At 46.8% G+C, this 21368-nt stretch overlaps 1 protein-coding gene across 1 annotated transcript in view; it reads right to left on the bottom strand.

The window, feature by feature from the left end:
* The window catches only part of LOC130290756 (cytochrome P450 2C15-like), a 62648-nt gene extending 58441 nt beyond the window's left edge, over positions 1 to 4207 (bottom strand). Inside the window, exons 1-2 of the mRNA XM_056538814.1 lie at positions 4141 to 4207; positions 3711 to 3956 (exon numbers count right to left, since the gene is read on the bottom strand). The gene's annotated coding sequence lies outside the window, so the exon portion shown is untranslated. The remainder of the gene's footprint in view (positions 1 to 3710; positions 3957 to 4140) is intronic.
* Between the last annotated feature and the right edge of the window lie 17161 nt (positions 4208 to 21368).

Raw genomic sequence — 21368 nt, 5'->3', positions numbered from 1 at the left:
CGTATAACTTCAGAGTCTCTGAATCTTCCTCCAAATCCCCATTTTTCGTGGTGTACGGCCGTCACCCTCTTCCCCCCCTCCCTACCCCCTTGCCCTCTGGTCTGCCCGCTGTGGATGAAATTTCTCGTGACCTTTCCATCATATGGAGAGAGACCCAAAATTCTCTCTTACAGGCTTCATCACGCATGAAGAAGTTCGCGGATAAGAAAAGAAGAGCTCCTCCCATTTTTTCCCCTGGAGACAAGGTATGGCTCTCCGCTAAATATGTCCGCTTCCGTGTCCCTAGCTACAAGTTGGGACCACGCTATCTTGGTCCTTTCAAAATTTTGTGTCAGATTAATCCTGTCTCTTACAAACTGCTTCTTCCTCCTTCTCTTCGTATCCCTAATGCCTTTCACGTTTCTCTTCTTAAACCACTCATCCTCAACCGTTTTTCTCCCAAATCTGTTCCTCCCACTCCTGTTTCCGGCTCCTCGGACATCTTCTCTGTCAAAGAGATCTTAGCTTCTAAAAAGGTCAGAGGGAAAACTTTTTTTTTAGTGGATTGGGAGGGTTGTGGTCCTGAAGAGAGATCCTGGGAACCTGAGGACAACATCCTAGACAAAAGTCTGCTCCTCAGGTTCTCAGGCTCTAAGAAGAGGGGGAGACCCAAGGGGGGGGGTACTGTTACGCCGAGCGCTCCGGGTCCCCGCTCCTCCCCGGAGCGCTCGCTACACTCTCCCCGCTGCAGCGCTCCAGTCAGATCCACTGACCCGGGGCGCTGCGATTCCGCTTCCAGCCGGGATGCGATTCGCGATGCGGGTAGCGCCCGCTCGCGATGCGCACCCCGGCTCCCGTACCTGACTCGCTCTCCCTCGGTCCTGTCCCGGCGCGCGCGGCCCCGCTCCCTAGGGCGCGCGCGCGCCGGGTCTTTGCGATTTAAAGGGCCACTGCGCCGCTGATTGGCGCAGTGATTCCAATCAGTGTGTTCACCTGTGCACTTCCCTATATCACCTCACTTCCCCTGCACTCCCTTGCCGGATCTTGTTGCCATCGTGCCAGTGAAAGCGTTTCCTTGTGTGTTCCTAGCCTGTGTTCCAGACCTCCTGCCGTTGCCCCTGACTACGATCCTTGCTGCCTGCCCCGACCTTCTGCTACGTCCGACCTTGCTTCTGTCTACTCCCTTGTACCGCGCCTATCTTCAGCAGCCAGAGAGGTGAGCCGTTGCTAGTGGATACGACCTGGTCACTACCGCCGCAGCAAGACCATCCCGCTTTGCGGCGGGCTCTGGTGAAAACCAGTAGTGACTTAGAACCGATCCACTAGCACGGTCCACGCCAATCCCTCTCTGGCACAGAGGATCCACTACCTGCCAGCCGGCATCGTGACAGTATCTCATCACATTCTATGAGGGTAGGAAGAGTCACCTTTGTCTTTCCATCTAATGACTCAATGATGTAGTTGTTTGCTCTTCTCCCTGTTGTCTCTACAACTCCAGAACAAGTCTTCAGGGTGTATGGAGTTGGACTTCCTTTGTCACCGAAGAGGTCAAAGAACTCTGTTTTTACCAGAGATCTGTTACTCTGTTCATCCAAGACTGTGTACATCTTGATTGCTTTTTCTCTGAAGCCTGCAGGATACACCTTGACTAAGCATATCTTGGAACATGATCTGGGGCGGCCCTGCTCTGTACAGATCTCAGTACACTTTGAGGTTACTGCTGGCGTTGTACTCTCGCCTTGCTCCCCACCATGATCTTCTTGAGTTGCTGGAACTTCTTGTTTACATGGTGGTGGTCCTGGGTGCAGTGCTGACAGGTGTTTGTCACTGTTGCACTCTGTGCATTTTATTGTTTTTGTACAGTCTTTTGCAAGATGCTGAATTGAAGCGCAACATCTGAAACAAATGTGATTGTCTGTAAGGTAAGCTTTGCGCTCTTCTAACGTCTTACTTCTGAAACTGCGACATTTTCTTAGTGGATGTGGCTTGTTGTGGATTAGACATATTTTGTCTGGCTCCTCAACTTTCTTACTTGCGCTGTCTTCCTGATTGACTGCAGACTCAGGCGAGACTTCTGTCTTCCGTACAGAAACTGTTGCTCTGCGTTCTTTGTAAGGCGTTGGATGTTTTTGCTCTACCTTTGGGGAGCTTGCAGTTCTCTTGTTCAGGAAAGCAAAGCTTGGATCATTGCGTGTTTCAGCTTGGTCTACGATGAATTCAGCAAGGAAGGCAAATGGTGGAAATGCAACTCGATGTTCTTTCTTGTATCTTGATGCTTGAGTGACCCACCTTTCCTGCAAGTTGAAAGGAAGTTTCTCGATTATGGGATCAACTCCACGTGCTGTATCTAAGTATGAGAGACCTGGCAGATATCCACTAGACTTAGCGGCTTCTATTTCTAAGAGTAGGTCCCCAAACCCTCTCAGCTTTTGATTGTCTTTGTTTGTCATTCTTGGATAGTTTTCTATCCTCTTCAGAAGAGCATCTTCAATCACTTCAGGTGACCCATAGCAGTGTTCTAGTCTCCTCCACACCATTGCAAGTCCTGCTGCTGCGTCATGAACATGTACTGATCTGATTCTTTGGGCTTGCTCAGTAGACTCTGGTCCTAGCCATTTGACGAGCAGATCAAGCTTTTCTCTGTCTGTCAGATCTAAGTCTTGGGTACCGCTTAGGAAAGATGACTTCCAGGCCCAGTAGTTTTCTGGACGGTCGTCGAATTTCATGAAACCAGCGCTCACTATCTCACGGCGCATCAGGAATCTTGCTACCTCTGTAGCTCTTGCTGCATCTGGTGAATACTTCCTGGGTGTAAACTCAGGGTATGGCTGCGGCTGGTAAGGCTGATGAGGTACTTGACTAAGTCTGCTTTCTTCTCCTCTGTTGTAAGTCTTTCTGCTATAATCCAGACTTGTATTTGCTTGAGGAGGGAGTACATCAGCATCCGTTTGCACTCTTGTCAGGTTGGCAGATTGGTCTCTGAGGATGTGACCACTTGACTTCCTACCCTGAGGTTCTGATTCAGTCTTGCAGTGTTGCATAGTATCAAAGTTGCTTATTGCTGGTGGAGTCAATGATGGCCTTGGTGTGTCATTGAACTGCTGGTCAGTGTACATGGTTGCTTGTGACTGTATGTACTCACGGGTACGTTGGCTTGCGCTGAGGGGTGACATCTGGGTTTCTATGTCAGCGAACTGAGCTTCAGCAGCCCTTGTGAGAACTTCTGCCTCGGCTAAGGCTGCTGCAGCGTTTTTCTGCTGTTGCAGTAAGTGTAAAGATGCTTGCACTTCAGCTTTTCTTCTAAGTGCTTCAGCTTTTCTTCTAAGTGCTTCAGATTCACTTTTTGCTTGTTCTTTCATCAATTCAGCTCCCTGCTTTGCATAGGACGCCATTGCACAAGCTGCCTCTGCTTTCGCTCTTGCCTTAGTTGCTATGGCGCTAGCGGACGACAGGCTGGTGGTGCTTGAGTGTCTAGAACTATGGCGTTTAAATCTTGATGCATCGGCGCTAACCGAAGTTAGATTTGTTTGACTGGACGCTCTAGACAATGTTGTGCACCTAGATCTACTTCTTGGCAAGGTGTCTTCCTCTTTATAGGAGCATTGAGGGTTAACTGTTAGAGTGCCGTTCTCTGGGTTCTGCATCTTGATTTAGCTGGCAGCGTAGATAATGATGATGACTGGACACAGCACAGCGGTGTTATAGCACGTGAGAGAATTAGTTTCACTTACTAGTGCTTCGCGCCCTTACTCCGACACAGACTGCAGGGCACAGGATTTATGAGTCTTTTTTACTGCTGCGGACGATTCAAAGCTGATTAACTGCTTCTGATAACGTTTTAAAAGCCTTTTTACTATAATGTCTCCGCTGTCTCGTGGACACAGCTTCACATCAAGTTTATACCGAATCTCAAGGAAAGACACGCTGGTTTGCTTAACTGATGTAATCTTTACTGAGATATAATGAAAGTGGTAAAACTGTAAAAAAAAACATATGAAAGACAGATGTAAGCATGGCTATTCAAGTGCCTTACATTATGCATAGCTAATACATAGATAGGGTCTAACATGTGCTCACTTACTACACACTGAAAACACACATTATCTATCTACAAATGCCTAGCATCTCTCTACACAGGCTAACTAACAATTCCGTACTCACAGGCTTTGGTATTTATCAGATTTGCAGTCTGTATTAGCTTTAAGAAGTCCTGTGGATCTGGTCACTGTGGTGGCTGGAGCTGGAATGAATGAGACATGCCGGATCTAGCCCTATGCTTTAGAGAGAAGGCCCGCCTCTAGGCTTCAAGAAAATGGAGGGTCTTAAAGGAACAGACCCTGCTGAGTGCCAAGCATGTAAAATACATTGCGAAGGCAGCACAATGCACGTTCTATATACTACGCGCATATGTCATTGGGGAATATGAAGCGAGTAGAGATGAGCGAACTTACAGTAAATTTCATTTGTCATGAACTTCTCGGCTCGGCAGTTGATTACTTTTCCTGCATAAATTAGTTCAGCTTTCAGGTGCTCCGGTGGCTGGAGACTCTCTCCTAAGACTGTATCCACCTTTTCCAGCCCACCGGAGCACCCGAAGGCTGAACTCATTTACGCAGGATAATTCATCAACTGCCGAGCCGAGAAGTTCGTGACAAATCAAATTTACTGTAAGTTCGCTCATCTCTAGAAGCGAGCTCAGGAGGGGATGAACACTACTCTCTAGTTTGGTCTTGATATAAATGTAGAAAATATTATAAAAAATGCTATAAAAATATACGTACCAAAAGCAGTGACAGATAATGAATTGATTATGTATATATGATGTAGACAGTCATATGTAAATGTAGTATAACTATTTATATAATATATAAAAGATATGTACAGTTTTTGTGCACCTAATGTCTGTTCCTGGGCCCCTGCAACAGACACAGCATGCACCAATTATGCAATAACAAATACATTATAAAGTATTAAAAGTGTTTAAAAAAAATCTAATTGTTCCACCTTTAGGTCATACAAAATAATATCACTGTTGTATGTCTGTAAAAGCAATAATTAAACAGTTGCACCAAAGAATAAGAGATACTGTAAAGCAAGAATGTCAAACTCAAAGGCTAACATAAGTTTATGTGGGCCGCATCCAAAAAAGGACATAGTAACGTCGGCCCTTGAATTCTGGGAGCGTGGCGTGACGTGGGCGAACATCAATATGAGGCCCCCACATTAGTTGCAGTATAGTTCCCCCACATTAGGTGCAGTACAGTTCCCCCACATTAGGTGCAGTATAGTTCCCCCACATTAGTTGCAGTATAGTTCCCCACATTAGGTGCAGTATAGTTCCCCCACATTAGGTGCAGTATAGTCCCCCACATTAGGTTGGCACTATAGTTCCCCCACATTAGGTTGGCAGTATAGTTCCCCCACATTAGGTTGGCAGTATAGTTCCCCCACATTAGGTGCAGTACAGTTCCCCACATTAGGTGCAGTATAGTTCCCCACATTAGGTGCAGTACAGTTCCCCCACATTAGGTGCAGTATAGTTCTCCCACATTAGGTACAGTATAGTTCCCCAGATTAGGTGCAGTATAGTTCCTCATGTTAGGTTGGCAGTAAAGTTCCCCACATTAAATGCAGTATAGTTCCCCATTGGAGATAAGCGAATCGAACTTGATGAACCCGAATTCGTTACGAATTTGATGAAAAATTTGATTCGCAACGAATACGAATATCGCCGCGATTCTATCGCACTAATCGCTTCATTAAACTCCATTTTACAGCGTTCCAGGCTATTGTAGAGCTAAGATGCTCCCCTGCCCCATGTGAGTACATGGGGCAGGGGATTATGGGAGGGCGGGAAACTGCGGCGGAATGAAGGTAGGCGGGTTGACCCAGAACCACATGTGAGATGCAGCCTATCAGTGTTCACTGACCCCTGTGATGTCACAGCCCCTATATAATCGGCGGCCATCTTGCCTCTCTTCATTTCATCTATGCACTCAGATGGAGAGGACAGGACTGCGTGTGTGTGAATAGCTCATACCACAGCGTTACACTGCAACTGCTAGTCACATCAGCATTAGGGAAAGGCAGGAGTGCAGAGTGCTGTGCTGTTACTCTGAGAAGGATCATTGATTGCTAAACCTCCTATTCACGTTATTGAGCATTGCAGCAGAGAGGGGCAGATAGCTGTCAGCTGCCTCATACAGATCTCCAAGCTGCCTGAACTTTCTGAAGCATCTCATCTCCTCATTTTTCATCCCAATTGAGGTTTTTTTCTCCACAAATCTTCTGCTGCTCAGAATTGTGTGACAGAGTGCAATTTAGGGTTTAATCCCTGGATTTTTTTTTTTTTTTTGGTGGTGCTGCACTGTTGGGTCCTGCTGCTGTTCAGAAATAAGTCATATTAGTGTGGACTTTAGTATTCTTTTTTACCATTTTTCACCTGTTACTCTGTCTCTGTGCTAAATTCAGTGTTATACCACACGTTATATACCTGCGGTGTATTAAAGAAAAAAAGTTTTTCCTGAGTACAAATACGCTTAACAGTGGCCTTATCATTGCAAAGGGCCTAAATACAAGAAATAGCGTACCATATACCACCTTTTTTTCTGTCTCTGTGCTAAATTCAGTGCTATACCACACGTTATACACCTGCCGGTGTATTAAAGAAAAAAAAGTTTTCCTGTGTACAAATACGCTTAACAGTGGCCTTATCATTGCAAAGGGCCTAAATACAAGAAATAGCGTACCATATACCACCTTTTTTTCTGTCTCTGTGCTAAATTCAGTGCTATACCACACGTTATACACCTGCCGGTGTATTAAAGAAAAAAAAGTTTTTCTGCGTAAAAATACGCTTAACAGTGGCCTTATCATTGCAAAGGGCCTACATACAAGCAAATAGCTTACTATTTAGTACCTGTATTTCTGTTTTATACCACGTTATACACCTGCCGTTGTATTAAAGAAAAAAAAAAAGGTTTTCCTGCGAAAAAATAAGCTTTTTCAGTGGTCTTATCATTGCAAAGGGCCTACATACAAGCAAATAGCGTACCATATACTACCTTTTTTTCTGTCTCTGTGCTAAATGAAGTGTTATACCACACGTTATACACCTGCCTGTGTATTAAAAAAAAAAAAAGTTTTCCTGCGTACAAATACGCTTAACAGTGCCCTTATCACTGCAAAGGGCATACATAGAACCAAGTAGTGTACTATTTAGTACCTGTATTTCTGTCTCGGTGCTAAATTCAGTGCTATTCCACACATTAGTATACACTGGCTGGTGTATACAACAAAAAAAGAGTTTTTTTCTGCGTATAAATACGCTTAACAGTGCGCTCATCATTGCAAAGGGCATACATACAACAAAGGAGTGTACTATTTAGTAACTGTTATTCTGTCTAGGGCCTATATACTTTGAAAGGACAGCCGTAAGTGAACGCCTGCAGCTGTTCTATACTCTCATAAACGCACTAAGTATGTCAGGCAGGGAAGTGCCAGGACGTGCGCAGAGAAGGGGCAGAGGCCTACATACGTCAGGCAGAGTTGGCAGCAGACTTGGGGCGAGTGGCAGCAGGAGTCGCAGCAATAGGCCTGAGCTCCCGTTAACACCCAGCGGTCGTGTCGTCGACCCATCTCTCCTCATCAATTGGTTTGCACACTCATCCCCATCGTCACAAGCGACATCTGACAACCCCAGTCAAGAGTCGGTGGGTTCCTCAGACACAACCCTCAGTTGGCATGGCCCGGGAGCTGTCCCTGTAATCCCATTGCCTTTGTCCTATGCTGTTCCCTCTCCCAAAGAAGTATCTCATGCTTTGGGTTTAGCTCCACTATTTAGTGAGGACGATGTAATAGAGGACAGTCAGCATCTAATGGGCAGCCAAGAATGTGAGGAGACATGCGTCGCTTGCTCCGCAAGGCGGCCAAGTAGTGATGCGGAGAGTGACGTGGGAGGCGGTGTTTCAATTGTTCAGGGTCCTGAGGCAGACACTGTTGTGGAACACGAGGAGGACATCAGTGACGTGCACAAATCTTTTGATGATGATGAAGCCGATCGCAATTGGGAGCCGGGTGCAGAAGCCGGGGCTTCATTAACATCAGGAGAAGAGATTTGCTCTTTGTCTATGAGGCAGCAAGGGGGTAGCACGGTTGGCAATCAGCGTGGTGGTGGCAGTAATGGAAATTCAGGAGCCAAACGTGCCAGGGGGAGACCCCCTGCTTCGCGGCAAGCTACCATTCAGGGAGGTAGTGAAACAGGGGTTCCTGGAGACGGCGCCAATAGCAGTGAAATAGTGTGAACTGCGAGTGGGAAAATCAGCTACTCTGCGGTGTGGTTGTTCTTCATAAAGAATCCGGAGGACCTTAGTGTAGTCACATGCAAAATCTGTGGGCAGAAAGTGAAGCGTGGCCAGGGTCCCAATCTCGGCACCACGGCCCTGCGTCAACACATGATTCGCCACCATAAAGTGGCCTGGGATAACCGTGGCTCCGAGGTAGTGGTCCAGCCTGCCGCATCACCCAGTGGCCATCCGCTCCCACCGTCATCCAGGCAAGGCTCCACCACCTCAGCCGAAGGGAGCATTGTGTCAAACCCTCCTTCTTGCGCTCCTGCTTCCTCCGCTCGTAGTCAGCCATTCCACCAACAATCGATCGGCGAAGCCAAGTCCAAGAGACAACAGTATGCGCCCGCTCATCCAACGGCGCAGAAGTTGAATGTGCTCCTGTCCAAGTTGCTGGTGTTGCAGTCCCTCCCATTCCAACTGGTGGACTCTGCAGCTTTCAGGGAATTGATGGCTTGTGCCGAGCCGAGGTGGAGAGTCCCAAGCCGTAATTTCTTTGCAAAGAAGGCAGTACCAGCCCTGCATAAGTTTGTACAAGAGAAGGTGAGCAAGTCCTTGAGCCTGTTGGTGTGTTCAAAAGTGCACGGCAGCGCCGACGTGTGATGCTGTAACTACGTGCAGGGACAATACATGTCTTTTACGGCCCACTGGGTAAATGTTGTTCCTGCACAGCCACAACAGCAACTTGTATAGGTCACACCGCTTCCTCCTCCACGCTCTTGCTCCCAGGCAGTTGGTCCCTTTACAGTGTGTGCCTCCCCCTCCTCCTCCCCTGTGTCCTCGGCCTCGACTGCACATCCAAATCTCGGTGGCCCTTCATTGTACCACGTGTGTAGGGCACAGCGGTGTCAAGCCGTCCTTCACATGGTTTGCCTTGGCGAACAGAGTCACACAGGGGAGGAACTGCTGAAGTTCATTAGGGAAGAAATCCGAGTATGGCTTACTCCACGAAATCTGGAAATGGGAACCATGGTGACCGACAATGGGAAGAACATTGTGGCCACGCTGCGACAAGGAAGTGTGAACCATTCGCCTTGCATGGCACACGTGTTGAATCTGGTTGTCAAGAAGTTCATCAAGTCTTCACCCCATTTGCAAGACGTCCTGACAATGGCAAGGAAACTGTGCATGCACTTCAGCCACTCGTACACCGCCAAGCACACTTTGTTTGAGCCAGAGCGTCTGAACGGTATCCCACAACATAGTCTCATTTGTGACTTTGCCACAGGTTGGAATTCCACCCTCCATAAGTTGGACAGACTATACGAACAAAGAAAAGCCATCACGGATTTTTTGATGATACAAGCAGATAGGAGTACTCCCCTGTGTAACTTCAATGTGAACGAGTGGCAGCTCATACGTGACACCTGCCATTTGCTGAGTCCCTTTGAGGAAGCCACATTTTTTGTTAGTCGCTCGAATTACGCCATGAACGACATAATTCCACTCCTACATTTACTCCAAAAAATTATTGAAAACATGACTGGTCACGGCAATCAAAACATGGCTGTGCCTACATCAGAAGGCTACATGAGTCCTGTGGGCGATGAATTGGAGGAGGATGATGAGGGGCAGAGAGGAGCACAGTTTACGGTGGATGAGATGGCCGGTGTTTCTGGTCATTGGACAGGAGAGGAGGAGCAGGAGCAACCAGAGGAGCTGGAGGGTTATTACAAGGGAGGCGAGATAGAGGACCCAGACACACCGTGGCAGTATGCAGTGGAGATGAAGGCAGGTAGTTCCAGCGAGTTACTGTCACAAATGGCACGATGCATGCTGAGTTGCTTGCGTAGTGACCCCCGAATTGTCAAAATTCGTCAGCGCGATGACTTCTGGATCTCCACCTTATTAGACCCTCACTACCGCCCAGAATGGGGGCCTTTTTTACGCACACTGAGAGGGAGGACAAACTGACCTACTTCAGGGAGCTACTACGTAGTCGGTTGGCCGATCCACTCGCAGGTCTGACACGGGGGGCCCTCTGCGCTCACCTTCCACTGCCATGGCTGCAGGGGAGGGGAGGGGTGGCAGGAGCAGTACCGGCTCAATCAGCAGCAGCCTGAGTCTACAGTTGCTGATGAGTAGCTTCCTTCAGCCGCATAGTGAAGCTACTCATCAGCAGCATGTGGACATGGAGCAGGACCTGAACCAGCAGGTGATGGCTTACCTCGACATGACCCTGCCAACAACCGTTGAAGATCCGCTGGATTTCTGGGCAGCCAAACTCGATTTATGGCCGCAACTAGCGGAGTTTGCCCTGGAAAAGCTGTCCTGCCCGGCCAGTAGTGTGCTATCAGAGCAGGTGCTTAGTGCGGCCGGGGCCATAGTCACCCCAAGGCGAACTTGTCTGTCCACTAAAAATGTGGAGAGACTGACATTTGTCAAGATGAATCAGGGATGGATCAGCCAGGATTTCCAGCCACCAATGACAGATGGGTCTGAGTAGATTGACCATGCTCCTACAACAACATTTTCTCTATTGTGGTTGGTTATGAAACCCTCTGGGGCAGACCTGGGGATTGTATGGCCTGCTTGACACATACAGCCCTTTGATTGGCTCTGACCGGCCCGCGCTGATTGGGGAACAACTATGCTTCCTAATCTGGGGAACATCTATGCTGCCTAATCTTGGGGACAAGTATGCTCCTAATCTGGAGGACATCTATGCTTCCTAATCTGGGGGACAACTATGGTCCTAATCTGGGGGACATCTATGCTGCCTAATCTGGGTGAATTCTATGCTGCCTACTCTGGGGGACAACTATGCTCCTAATCTGGGTGACATATATGCTGCCTAATCTGGGGGACAAGTATGCTCCTAATCTGGGGGACATCTATGCTGCCTAATCTGGGTGACATCTATGCTGCCTAATCTGGGGGACAACTATGGTCCTAATCTGGGGGACATCTATGCTGCCTAATCTGGGGGACAACTATGCTCCTAATGTGGGGAACACTGAAGCTTCTGGCCTTGGGCCTATAATTTTTTGAAGTTTAGCAGTAGCTAAATACATGCTTAATGCAAATGTCAACATTGATCTTTAAATGTAAGGGGTTATGAAACCCTCTTGGGTACTGCGAATGACTGCTCCAGACTCATTCTGTGTCTTTCACAAACTAATTGCCTCCCTGGTGCCTCAGGCCTTGGGCCTATCATTTTTTGAAGTTTAGCAGTAGCTAAATACATGCTTAATGCAAATGTAAACATTGATTTTTAAATGTAAGGGGTTATGAAAACCTCTTGGGTACTGCAAATGCATGCTCCAGACTCATTCTGTGTCTTTCAGGAACTACTTGCCTCCCTGGTGCCTCTGGCCTTAGGCCTTAAATTTTTGGATGTTTAGCAGTAGCTAAATACATGCTTAATGCAAATTTCAACAATGATCGTTAAATTCTCGGCGCTCTGCCAGGGCCTTCTCCTACCCCGCCTTGGCCAATCCAAGGACCTCACTAACCATCTCACTAACTAATCCAATCGCTTGTAGCGACGGGCGGTGTGTACAAAGGGCCGGGACTTAAAAAACACCATCTTATCACCCTCACTTACTGGTAATTCCTTGTTTTAAGATTAAATAATCGCAATCCCAGATCCCTATCACGAACTGGTTTCAGCGTGCAACACGCACCTCTCCTTGAAAGATAGAGAGACGCTAATCCGTTCAGTGGAGCACTAGTGCGGCCCAGGACATCTGAGGCCATAACAAACCTGTTATTGCTCGATCTTGCAATTGATCGGGCAAGGTAAGGGGTTATTAAAGCCTCTTGGGTACTGCTGAGGCCTACTCCTGACTGCTCCTGGTGCAATGTATGGGGTAATTAACCCCTTAAGGACACAGGGCGTATGGATACGCCCTGAGCATTCCCGGCCCCCGCCGCTAGCCGGAGGGGAGCTGGGGCCGGATGCCTGCTGAAATCGTTCAGCAGGCATCCCGGCATATCGCCCAGGGGGGTCATGATGACCCCCCATGTTGGCGATCGCAGCGCATCGCTCGTCAATTCAGACGAGCAATGTGCTGCGATTCTGTTCCCCGCCGCTCGCCGGGCGGGGATCGGAGCCGGATGTCTGCTGATTTCAATCAGCAGACATCCCGACAGTGTGCAGGAGGAGGTCTGGAGTACCTTCTATACCGGCGATCGCTGCAGGACACCGGTAACTACTTACCGGCGCTCTGCAGCGGTTCCGGGTCATCAGACGTGTGACCCTGTGACCAAGATGTAGATGGTGACTGGTGGTGTAGTATACACCACCAATCACCATCCATGCTGTTCTGGGGGCTGGCATTGTGGCCACCCCCCTCAGTACAGTTGTGATTGGGTGGCCAAAGTGGCCACACCAATCACAATGTAATGGGAGGGGATGGTGGGGGCTAGGAGCACGTTGCTCCGTTCTGCCCGCCATTCCACTCAGATCTGGTGTGCAGGACGGAGCCCCATGCTGACCACCATCCCCTCAGTTGAAAAAAGTGCCCCTTGCCCCCTTTCTGTGGCCCCTTGGCACATAAACCCAGGGTTAGCTTTAGATTAGGTAGGGACAGGTTAGGGTTAAAAAAAAAAGATTTTTTTTTGTTTTTTTCCAGCGTACCTCAGTGGGTGTCCGTGGGTCTGTAGCACCTTTAACTGCGTGACCCCGGCCATGCTGGTTCGCTGCGGTCTGCCGCCAGCCTTTTTTTTTTGGCGCAGATTTTTTATTTTTTATTTTTCCCTATGCGTGTGTGCGGACCCTCTTAGTTATAAAAGAGCGGTCCGCCACCGTTTGTTAAAGCCCACCCACCGTTGATCAGTCCCGTAGTACTGATCGGCGTCTTTTTTTGTGGTGCCGGTGCTTTTTTCGCGTTTTCTAGCGTGTTTTTGCACCCATAGGCGGTCCGTGCCACCAGTAGCAGGCGTGCACTGTGTGGCCGGACCTTACCTCTGTGTGCGGCGTGCCTCACCGCTGTCAGTGATTTATCACTGATCAGCATTTTTTTTGTGGTAAAGGCACTTTTTCCGGTTAACGCGTGTTTTTTTTTTTTTGCACCCATGGGCGGTCCGTGCCACCAGTAGCAGCCGTGTACTGTGTGGACAGACCGTACCTGTGTGTGCAGCCTGTCCCACCGCTGTCAGTGATTTATCACTGATCAGTGTTTTTTTGGGGTTCAGGTGGGTGCATTTTTTTTCGGGGTAAAGCGTTTTTTTATTTTTGTTTTTTTTTTGTGTGGGGGTCTGTGAACAAGCCACCAGCCACTGTTCTGGGCTGAGTGGCCAGACCCCCCACTGACTTCTGCGCCCCCTGCCGCCATAAGCGCTAATCAGTGCGCACACCACTGATTAGATAAACACTTTTTTTTGGCGCAGGGCTTTTTTGCGCTAAAAGTCCCCTTTTTATTTTATATTTTTTTCTGTTAGGGCGGGTTAGTTTAGTTAGGTTAGGTTAGGGAGGTAGTCTCGCACCACACCAAACACAGCACATACACCAATAAAGTTTCCCTCCCCCCCCCCCACACACACACACACACACACACACACACACACACACATACCCGTATCCCCATTAGAGTAGGGAAATGGCCCGCAGAGTGTTTTCGGCGGAGGAGGCATATGACATAATTGCCTCCGACACCGAGAGCGGCTCAGAGGACGATGAAGACCCCACCTTCCTTATTTCATCGTCCTCCTCATCATCTAGTTCTGATGATGAGCCACCAAGGTGGCGGAGACGCCGCCGTGCGGCGCCGCAAACCTCCTCTGTCCTTGACCCTGTGCCCCATGCTAGTATGAGTCCCCCTGGCGCTCATACTAGTCAAGCCCCCCAGCCAAGTTTACTGGTACATCGTACCGGAGAACTTGTCTGGACTCAGCCAGCGGACCACGATGGTTACACAGACGAATCTGTATGCCCAACAGTTCATCGCCGCTAAACCGGGCTCACTTTTAGCTAGACCCGGCGGCTAGACTCCAGTCGATGCAGCCGAAATGAGGACCTTTTGGGGCCTCGTGCTGCATATGGGTCTAGTTAAAAAACCCAGTGTCTGGCAATATTGGAGTTGGGACGTCCTTTACCAGACACCCCTCTACAGTATGGCCATGACACACTCCCGGTTCGAGGCCATTCGGAGATGTTTGCATTATGCTGACAATGCGGCATGTCCCCCCCCCGAACTGATCCCGCCTGTATGAAATCAGGCCGGTCATCAATCACTTCGGGGACAGATTTTGGGAGGCCTATGTCCCGGGGCGGGAGGTCGCTATTGATGAGTCGCTCATCAGCTTCAAGGGGAGACTCAACTTCCGGCAATACATCCCGACCAAGCGAGTGCGGTATGGCGTGAAGATGTGTAAACTTTGCGAGAGTACCTCCGGGTACACTTGCAAGTTTATAGTGTATGAGGGACGAGATTCCCGTTTTGAACCCCCAGAATGTCCCCCCACTCTGGGTGTTAGCGGGAAAATCGTTTGGGGCCTTTTGCACCCATTGCTAGATAAAGGTTACCACCTTTACGTGGATAACTTTTATACTAGTATCCCTCTCTTCACATCCCTCGCCGCCAGATCCACAGTCGCTTGTGGGACAGTCCGGAAGAATCAAAGAGGCCTTCCGCCCCATCCCCTACATGCTCCTATCCCCCGGGGGGAGTCCCGTGCCTTTTCCCATGAGAACCTGTTGTTGGTCCGGTATAAGGACAAGAGGGATGTCCTTATGCTCACCACAATTCATGGAAATGGCAGCACCCCTGTGCAAGGTACCGCGGGACCGGTCCTCAAGCCCGATTGTATTCTGGACAACAATCGGTATATGGGGGGAGTTGATCTTTCTGATCAAGTCCTCAAGCCATATAATGCCATGCGGAAAACACGTGTATGGTATAAAAAGGGTCATGGAACACAGAGTCAACAGCATTGGAGGTTTGCAGTTGCCTCAAATGCGCAACGCTCTCTCTCCCCACCTGAGCGGGTTGCGCATTTGAGATAACAGAATAGGGACGGCCCCACACCTTCCCAGAATGATGATTCAGAGTATAGGGTTTGGGGCGGGCATCATTTTTACTTTTGGCTGTACTCTGGGTCATCATTCTGGGAAAATAATTGGCATATCAGTTCTAAAATTGCAATTTTCTTCCCCCCATAGTACACTTCATCCATTCCTCGAAAATAAATGAAGGGAACACCCATCTGTTCCAAATCTCCACTTCACCCTATACACCTTCCCAAGGGGGTGTACTGTTTGTAATAATCTCACATATGGGTGTTCCTTTCTTGTATTTTCCTCTGAATGTATGTAACTGTTAGGTCCGTAACAAACATCCGCCTCAAATGCGAAGAGTTCTCGCTGAAATCTGTCGTATTTCCAGGCGACACTTCGGAGTCACATGTTAGTTGTTCCCAGAAAAATGAAGCAGAGCATAGGTTGAAAATTGCAATTTTCAAAAGCTACCCTTCATCCATTCCTGGAAAATAAATTTAGGAAACACCTCTGCTTTCAAAATGTCCTTTTTACCCCTATACCCATTCCTCAGGGTGGGTACTTTCTGTAATGGTGTCACATGTGGGTGTTTCATTTTTGTATTTTCCTCGGAATGTATGTAACCGTCAGCTGCTGATATGCCATAGGCCACAAATACAAAAGTGACCTCTATGACTTCTGAGCCTTGTTGTGCACCTGTCCAGCACGTTACCCCATATGTGGATGTATTTTTATAGTCAGGGGAAAAAGCCCTCCAGAATTTTTAACCCAATTCCTCATGTTACCCCTTGTGAAAATGTTAAAAATTGGGTAACCCCAGCATTTTAGTGTAAAAAAATCAAATTTTCCAATTTATGGCCCACTTTTTAAAAAACCTGTGAGGTGTTATTTCCCAGTGTACCCCTTGTTACGTTCATTGAGGGGTGTAGTTTTTAAAATGGTGTCAAATGTGGGTTTATTTTTGCTTTTGGGGGCTTTATGAATGCACATGACCCCAGACTTCAATTTCAACAAAATTTTCACTCCTTCTATTCTGAGCATTGTAGTGCATCCACAGAGCAATTTACATTCACATACGGGGTATTTTTTTTTTCTCAGACAAAATTGTTCTACAAATTTTGGGGGCCTTTTGCCCTATTACCCAATGTGAAAATGAAACATTTGGGGTAACACTATCAATATAGTGCAAAGAATTTTTTTTCACTTTTACGGCCCACTGTTCAAAAAACCTGTGAGGTGTAAGTACTCACTGTAACACTGTTACATTCCCGGAGGGGTCTAGATTCCAAAATGTGATGCCATTTTTTTATTTTTATTTTTTGCTGTCCTGGCACCATAGGGGCTTCCTAAATGCGGCATGCCCCCAGAGCAAAATTTGCTTCAAAAAAAGCCAAATGTGACTCCTTCTCTTCTGAGACCTGTAGTGCGCCATCAGAGCATTTTTCACCCCCATATGGGGTGTTTCCTGAATCGGTAGAAATTGCGCTTCAAATTTTGGGGGGTATTTTCTGCTTCAACCCTTTCTAAAAGTGTAATTTTTTTGGGAAACCAAGCATTTTAGGTAAAATTATTATTTTTTTACTTATGCAAAGTTGTAAAACCCCTGTGGTGTATTAAGGTTCACTTTACCCCTTGTTATGTTCCCCAAGGGGTCTAGTTTCCAAAATGGTATGCCATGTGGTTTTTTTTTTGCTGTCCTGGCACCATAGGGGCTTCCTAAATGCGGCATGCCCCAGAGCAAAATTTCCTTCAAAAAAGCCAAATGTAACTCGTTCTCTTCTGAGACCTGTAGTGCGCCAGCAGAGCACTTTTCACCCCCATATGGGTAGTTTCCTGAATCGGGAGAAATCGGGCTTCAAATTTTGGGGGGTATTTTCTGCTTTAACCCTTTGAAAAACAAGCATTTTAGGTAAAAAAATATTTTACATTTGCAAAGGTCATGACACACCTGTGGGGTATTAAGGCTCACTTAATTCCTTGTTACGTTCCTCAAGGGGTCTAGTTTCCAAAATAGCATGCCATGTGTTTTTTTTTTGCTGTTTTGGCACCCTAGGGGCTTCCTAAAGGTGACATGCCCCCCAAAAACCATTTCAGAAAAATGTTCTCTCCAAAATCCCTGTTACGCCGAGCGCTCCGGGTCCCCGCTCCTCCCCGGAGCGCTCGCAACATCCTCGCAATTGCAGCGCCCCGGTCAGACCTGCTGACCGGGTGCGCTGCGATACCTCTCCCAGCCGGGATGCGATTCGCGATGCGGGAGGCGCCCGCTCGCGATGCGCACCCCGGCTCCCGTACCTGACTCGCTCTCCGTCGGTCTTGTCCCGGCGCGCGCGGCCCCGCTCCTTAGGGTCTCTGCGATTTAAAGGGCCACTGCGCCACTGATTGGCGCAGTTGGCTTAATTAGTGTGTTCACCTGTGCACTCCCTATTTATACCTCACTTCCCCTGCACTCCCTCGCCGGATCTTGTTGCCATTGTGCCAGTGAAAGCGTTTCCTTGTGTGTTCCTAGCCTGTGTTCCAGACCTCCTGCCGTTGCCCCTGACTACGATCCTTGCTGCCTGCCCCGACCTTCTGCTACGTCCGATCTTGCTCTTGTCTACTCCCTTGTACCGCGCCTATCTTCAGCAGTCAGAGAGGTTGAGCCGTTGCTGGTGGATACGACCTGGTTGCTACCGCCGCTGCAAGACCATCCCGCTTTGCGGCGGGCTCTGGTGAATACCAGTAGCAACTTAGAACCGGTCCACCAGCACGGTCCACGCCAATCCCTCTCTGGCACAGAGGATCCACCTCCTGCCAGCCGAATCGTGACAATCCCCTTGTCGCTCCTTCCCTTCTGAGCCCTCTACTGCGCCCGCCGAACACTTTACATAGACATATGAGGTATGTGCTTACTCGAGAGAAATTGGGTTACAAACACAAGTAAAATTTTTCTCCTTTTAAAATGAAGATTTTGAATTTTCTCCTTCACTTTGCTGCTATTCCTGTGAAACACCTATGGGGTTAAAACATTGACTGAATGTCATTTTGAATACTTTGGGGGGGGGTGTAGTTTTTATAATGGGGTCATTTATGGGCTATTTCTAATATGAAGACCCTTCAAATCCACTTCAAAACTAAACTGGTCCCTGAAAAATATCGAATTTGAAAATTTTGTGAAAAATTGGAAAATTGCTGCTGAGCTTTGAAGCCCTCTGGTGTCTTCCAAAAGTAAAAACTCATCAATTTTATGATGCAAACATAAAGTAGACATATTTTTTATGTGAACAAAAAAGAATTTTAATTTAAATATCCATTTTCCTTACAAGCAGAGAGCTTCAAAATTAGAAAAATGCTAAATTTTACATTTTTTCATTACATTTTGGGATTTTTCACCAAGAAAGGATGCAAGTTACCACAAAATTTTACCACTATGTTAAAGTAGAATATGTCACGAAAAAACTATCTCGGAATCAGAATGATAAGTAAAAACATCCCAGGGTTATTAATGTTTAACCCCTTAAGGACTCAGGGTTTTTCCGTTTTTGCACTTTTTCGTTTTTTCCTCCTTACCTTTTAAAAATCATAACCCTTTCAATTTTCCACCTAAAAATCCATATTATGGCTTATTTTTTGCGTTGCCAATTCTACTTTGCAGTGACATTAGTCATTTTACCCAAAAATGCACGGCGAAATGGAAAAAAAATCATTGTGTGACAAAATCGAAAAAAAATGCCATTTTGTAACTTTTGGGGGCTTCCGTTTCTACACAGTGCATATTTCAGTAAAAATTACACCTTATAATTATTCTCTAGGTCCATACGGTTAAAATGATACCCTACTTATTTAGGTTTGATTTTGTCGCACTTCTGGAAAAAATCATAACTACATGCAGGAAAATGTATACATTTAAAAATGTCATTTTCTGACCCCTATAACTTTTTTATTTTTCCACGTACAGGGTGGTATGAGGACTAATTTTTTGCACCGTGATCTGAAGTTTTTATCAGTATGATTTTTGTTTTGATCGGACTTTTTGATCACTTTTTATTCATTTTTTTAATGGTATAAAAAGTGACCAAAATACGCTTTTTTGGACTTTGGAATTTTTTTGCGCGTACGCCATTGACCGTGCAGTTTAATTATTGATATATTTTTATTGTTCGGACATTTACGCACGCGGCGATACCACATATGTTTATTTTATTTTTTTTACACTTTTATTTTTTTTATGGGAAAAGGGGGGTGATTCAAACTTTTATTAGGAAAGGGGTTAAATGACCTTTATTAACACTTTTTTTTAACATTTTTTTTGCAGTGTTATAGGTCCCATAGGGACCTATAACACTGCACACACTGATCTCCTATGCTGATCACTGGCGTGTATTAACACGCCTGTGATCAGCATTATCGGCGCTTGACTGCTCCTGCCTGGATCTCAGGCACGGAGCAGTCATTCGTCGATCGGACACTGAGGAGGCAGGTAAGTGCCCTCCCGGTGTCCGATCAGCTGTTCGGGACGCCGCGGTGGTCCCGCGGCGGTCCCGAACAGCCCAACTGAGCAGCCGGGATACTTTCAGTTTCACTTTAGAAGCGGCGGTCAGCTTTGACCGCCGCTTCTAAAGGGTTAATACCGCACATTGCCGCGATCGGCGATGTGTGGTATTAACCGCGGGTCCCGGCCATTGATGAGCGCTGGGACCGAAGCGATATGATGCAGGATCGCGGCGCGATCCCGCTTCATATCGCGGGAGCCGGCGCAGGATGTAAATATACGTCCTGCGTCGTTAAGGGGTTAAAGTGACAGTGGTCAGATGTTCAAAAAATGCTCTGGTCCTTAAGGTGAAAAAGGGCTCGGTCCTTAAGGGGTTGAACACTCTTGGGTAGTGTTATTGTTAAATTTACTGGTAATTTTATCAGTAATAAAATATTATTTTGCAGAATGCTAACCGTTACACAACTGAACGCTTGTTGCGTGTTATTTTTTAATGAAAAAAAAAATAGATGGACAGGGATTAACTCTGCTTAATCATTTTTGGTGATTAGAATCCTTTTGCCATCTGATTTTTTGGAGACAGATGCACTTACACACATGTAATAATTTTTTTAACCAAATTTCAAACATTGTGTGGTTTATTATTTTTGAGAAGAATGTCTTTGGGTGGTCCACCATCCTGCATTATAGAGTCTTCTAAACTGCTGTATATGCGCTTGTTTTTTAAAAAAAAAGGTATTTTGTCCGACAATTTCGATAAAATTTTGCGTTTTTTTGGGAAGGATTGTGAAGCCCGGGTGACGGGTGTGTAGTGTGTACTCGTGCATCAGTCAACTCCAGTCTGTGTCCGTTAGGCAATATATGGGTTACTGATGCAGCAGAGGTGGAGCCTTGGTCTTGGAATTTCTATTTTTTTTTAAACTTGAACATATTGTGTGGTTTATTATTTTTGAGAAGAATGTCTATTGGTGGTCCACCGTCCTGCATTATAGAGTCTTCTGAAATGCTGTATATGCGCTTGTTTAAAAAAAAAACTGGTATTTTGTCAGACAATTTCAATAAAATTTGGTGTTTTTTTTGGGTGGATTGTGAAGCCTGGGTGTGTACTCGTGCATCAGCCAACTCCAGGCTGTGTCTTTCAGGCAATCTATGGGTTCCTGACGCTGCAGAGGAGGGGCCTGGGAATTAAACATTTTTGGATTGCGGGTGCTACCTAAAAAGATGGACACACCCTAATCCGTTCAGTGGAGCGCGCCTGTGGCCCCGGACATCTGAGGGCATAACACACCTGGTATTGCTCGATCTCGCAATTGATCGTGCAAAGGTAGGGGGTTATTAAAGCCTCTTGGGTACTGCTGAGGCCTACTCCTGACTGCTCCTGGTGTAATGTATGGGGTAATTAAACACTCTTGGGTAGTGTTTTTTTTTTATTTACTGATAATTTTATAGGTGATAAAATAGAATTTTCCATAATGCTAATCGTTACACAACGGAACGCTTGTTGCGTGTGATTTTTTTTTAATGAAAAAAAAAAAAACGGACAGGGATTAACTCTGCTTCATCATTTTTGGCGAAAAAAGTCCTTTGGTGATCTGATCTTTTGGAGACAGATGCGCTTACACATATATTGAATTAG

The sequence above is a fragment of the Hyla sarda genome, chromosome 9 (assembly GCF_029499605.1).
Source record: "Hyla sarda isolate aHylSar1 chromosome 9, aHylSar1.hap1, whole genome shotgun sequence".
NCBI classification, from domain to species: domain Eukaryota; kingdom Metazoa; phylum Chordata; class Amphibia; order Anura; family Hylidae; genus Hyla; species Hyla sarda.
Note: the sequence above shows the minus strand (reverse complement) of the source record. Positions and strands in the feature narration are given on the sequence as shown.